Source organism: Chiloscyllium plagiosum, chromosome 39, assembly GCF_004010195.1.
Source record: "Chiloscyllium plagiosum isolate BGI_BamShark_2017 chromosome 39, ASM401019v2, whole genome shotgun sequence".
Lineage (NCBI taxonomy): Eukaryota > Metazoa > Chordata > Chondrichthyes > Orectolobiformes > Hemiscylliidae > Chiloscyllium > Chiloscyllium plagiosum.
The window spans coordinates 4,103,499-4,107,831 of record NC_057748.1 but is presented as its reverse complement, the minus strand read 5'-3'; positions in this window follow the sequence as shown (position 1 = coordinate 4,107,831).

The window sequence follows — 4,333 nt, the reverse complement described above, 5'->3', positions numbered from 1 at the left end:
ATTTATCTCAAGAGGGTTGGAATATAAAAGCACCGTTGTGCTACTGAGACTTTATAAAGCTCTAGTTAGGCCCCATTTGGAGTACTGTGTCCAGTTTTGGTCCCCACAACTCAGGAAGGACATACTGCACTGGAGCATGTCCAGTGGAGATTCACATGGATGATCCCTGGAATGGTAGGTCTAACATACGAGGAACGGCTGAGGATGCTGGGATTGTATTCATTGGAGTTTAGAAGATTAAGGGGAGATCTAATAGAAACTTACAAGATAATACATGGCTTGGAAAGGGTGGGCGCTAGGAAATTGTTTCCGTTAGGCGAGGAGACTAGAACCTGTGGACACAGCCTTAGAATTAGAGGGGGTAAATTCAGAACAGAAATACAGAGACAGCTCTTCAGCCAGAGAGTGGTGGGCCTGTGGAATTCATTGCCGCGGAGTGCAGTGGAGGCCGGGACGCTAAATGTCTTCAAGGCAGAGATTGATAAATTCTTGATGTCACAAGGAATTAAGGGCTACAGGGAGAATGCGGGTAAGTGGAGTTGAAATGCCCATCAACCATGATTGAATGGACTCGATGGGCTGAAAGGCCTTACTTCCACTCCTATGTCTTATATTTCCACTGGAAGGGACATGCTTTTGATGTCCACCCAGTCAAGTCTGCTCAGGATCCGATGTTTTGATTAAGCCACCTCTGACTCTTCTAAAGTTTAGAGGATACAATTGTCCAAGCCAGGCCATGATTCTCTTAAAGTGGATTTCAGGCCAAGTCTTGGAAGGCCAGATTGCTTTCTTGATTTGATGGGACACCTAATGGAAAATCGCGAGCTGTAAGTAAGTGTGGGACAGGTTACTGGTGTGTCCTGAAATGATGTAAGTCATATAGCTGCAGCCTTACCTTGACCACCTCTCGAGCTCCCATGTCCAGCGAAAGCATTGCCGAACATGAATTTCCACTTGACTGGTCCGTGGTTATGCTCAGCCGCGTGATGCAATGGTTTGGTGTTGCATTCTGTTATGGCTGACCATGAAACTCTCATGCTCTTATAGCTGCCATCATGGCAGTGTGGAAGGCTGATAATCAACATGTCTGGCAACCCAATGTAAACACTTCTTGTGACTGTGAAATCCTGTATGGGGCTTGAACCTGAAGCTTCTGACCCAGAGACAGAGACGCTACCCACTGTACCTCAAGACCACCTTACCTATGCCAGCATTTGTAGGGTTGAGCATGGTGTAGGGTTAAGCGTGGCTAGGTGTTCTGTTATAGGTCTTGTACCAATGGTTCAGTGCTAAATAGGGCAACATTATTGCTTTCCATTCCACACCTTCCTGCAACCAGCCACAAAAGGGAAGGCTGTCTGATGTTGTAAACTTATATTCAGTCTGTTCAAAGGCTAAAACAGCTTTTGCTTCACAATATGATCACCTAGCTTTAATGAGCCTTTAAACATTCAGTGTGACATCCTGTATCCCTCTCTCATTACCTTTTCTATACCTCTGCCATTAGAGGATGCAATATTAGCTATTGAGGAGGCTCAGTGAAGGTCAGGTCACTACATCAGTGGATCTGTACAGTGGTCCCTCTATCACTAACACATAACTGTATAAACAAGCTAAATCCTGGGTCTGGTCAACCTTTCGACAATGCACGTGTTTAGGAACCTAGCTCCACTTATATTTGTTGCATTACCTGCACTACAAACCCATGGTATTCAAATTTAACAGGCACCCTCTTCCCCGTAATTCCAGAATTACAGGCAAAATATTCATTATGGAATGCACTTCCATGTCAATGAGCAGGTCATCATTTACATCAAGGTACTCATGGTTTTAGTCCACAAAGCAGAATTGAAGGCCAATTTTTCTTTTGTTTCTAAGTTTCCTTCTTTTGAAGATATTGACTGTGCCCAGGTCAAAAGTTCCACTGATAAGGTCAGTGCCTCATCCAAGTGAACCTCTCTCATAGTGCGAGCCTGGAAAGCTATTCATCTTTAAGGGCATCACAACCAATCCAAATTCTCCCCCTTTCCCCCCACTTTATCATTCTTGATGAGTCTTGCATTCATTAACAGTGCACGTTGTGAAGACACAGAAAAATAAATCAGCTCAGAGACAGGGAACTGATCATTATGGTCAGTTTATCTACATAGTGTCCTTCATTGTACATTTGCTTTTGTTAAACATATTCTGTCGTTTAACACTGATGGGAGATTCACATCTCGGGTGTATACAGACACACACAGCACACACAATATTCTAAGCTGCTCCTCTAATGAAACAGTAATTGCATAGTAACATCATAATCCTACTTTGGATTCAGCCATACTGGTACTCAGATGTTCATTAGATCAGACACAGATTATTTCAATTTTAACTCTAGCCACTGCCCTCCCCACCTCATCTCCTGCTGAAGTACAAATGCCAGTTAACTTCCAGCGTCTTCTCCCAAGTGGACTGTCTTCATGAGCAAGTGTGAACTACAGAGTTTAGGAAATCCAGTAAGATGAAGGCAACTCCTGACCACACGGTACACTTATTTTATCATTTCACTGGATACTGATCCAATGAAGGGTATTCTAACTAGATCCCCAACTTGAGATGTGACAAAGCCATTTGTAGGGACCTATCCATCTAGCGAAACCTGCTCTCCGTTACTGCAATCGTGATGACTTGGCACAATGAAGCCAATTGAATGGTTCACTCTCCTTGTACAGCAGCTCCTCATTGTCTCCATGGTAACCAAAGTGCATCTTCCCTTCTAACCTCCTAAATAAAGTAGCAAATGTCATCTCGTGAAAAAGGATTTTTGTTTGAGGGAAATTTCTTTTTCAATGCAGCTCCCTTTCCTGCCCCACTTCTCGACAGTCCCTTTTGCCTAGTCGCCAGAACACTACCTCATTGCTCACATATCCTTACTGATACTCGCCATCTGTTATTCCAGGTTGCTGTGACCAGAGAACATTCCAATTTTGCTGAGTGCCTCAATGGCACTCCCCACCACTCTGAAGTGCCAATGCCAACAGTGGAGTGAGAGACAGATCAACGTGTGGTGACAGTGAGGCTGGGGGTGAGAGGCAGGAGTGTAGAATGTAAGACGTGAAGTCAAGGAGCCCAGCAATTTATGCAAACCAGCACAACACTCAACACCTGCCAAAACAGCAGAAAACTGCTGCAGTTGCCCAGCCTCGCACTTGAGCTTCAGTGAGGGTTACAATAGGAAAGGACAGTCAGTACTCCACTATAGGCACACTTGACTTTAATCGCACAAACAATAAGGTTAGCCCAACTTCTGCCGTGCCTAAAACATTCCATTTCTCCAAGGTGGGCATTGCACTAACTGCTGCAGAGATGAACTTGAATCTCGATCATCTCAACTGTAAATTAGGCAAGAGTGGGATGAGGCATTAGTGAGAGTTCATTTTATAACGATCTTGCAACATCCACACGGGGATTTCTGTGACAACAAAGGACAATACGAAGGAACATTTGATCGTTGGTGCACACAAAACGGACACGTGTAAGTGGAAACTAAAACAGATGGAGAGTCCAGAATAATCAGACTGAAACCCCGAAGTATCCCTGAACTTTCTGAGCATGAGGAGAGACATGACAAAACATCTTTAAGGAATTAGGATTGGATATTTCCATGTTTGCATTGGCAGGCAAGCGTCAGTAAGCAGAACACATCTTTAAGTTAACTGGCAAAAAGAATCAGTAATTTACTTTTTAAAACTGTGTGTTGATGTGGTATATACTGGCCGAAAGGGTGATGGAAATTGATTTAGTTATTAAATATTTTAATAATTATTTTCAAATTTTTAACAATTTTGGAACATTATAGGGGCAAGCAACGTGATTAATTGAACTTCCTTGGAGCCAAAAGAGGTGAAATGGATCAAAAGCCATCTTCTTTGCTGTAAGATTTTATAATATACACCCAAAGCTGAATTCACATCTTTTCGTTCAATAAAATTGAATTACTTGCAATTTTTTTTTCAAATTACCTCCAGTACACACAATCAGTAAAAAGGATTTTCAATCCTGCTGCATAACTTCAAGTTGCTCAGAAATGTACCAAATTGCCTCACAAGAAATGACTTAAATTTCTGCAGTGCAGGCACTGTTGCTATGTCAAGAGTGTACAGCTGACATTTTACATACAGCAAGATCCCATGAAGGAAGAGCATCATGAACGTCCAGAGAATCAATCTCCTGGTGCTCAACAGGAATGTTGACTTGGAATAATCTTCGCACTTCTGCGCTCTCAGTGCCAGGGGCTCAGTATGTGGAGCCTTAGTTCAACGCGTCACCCAAAGGGCTGTGCAGCACTGCC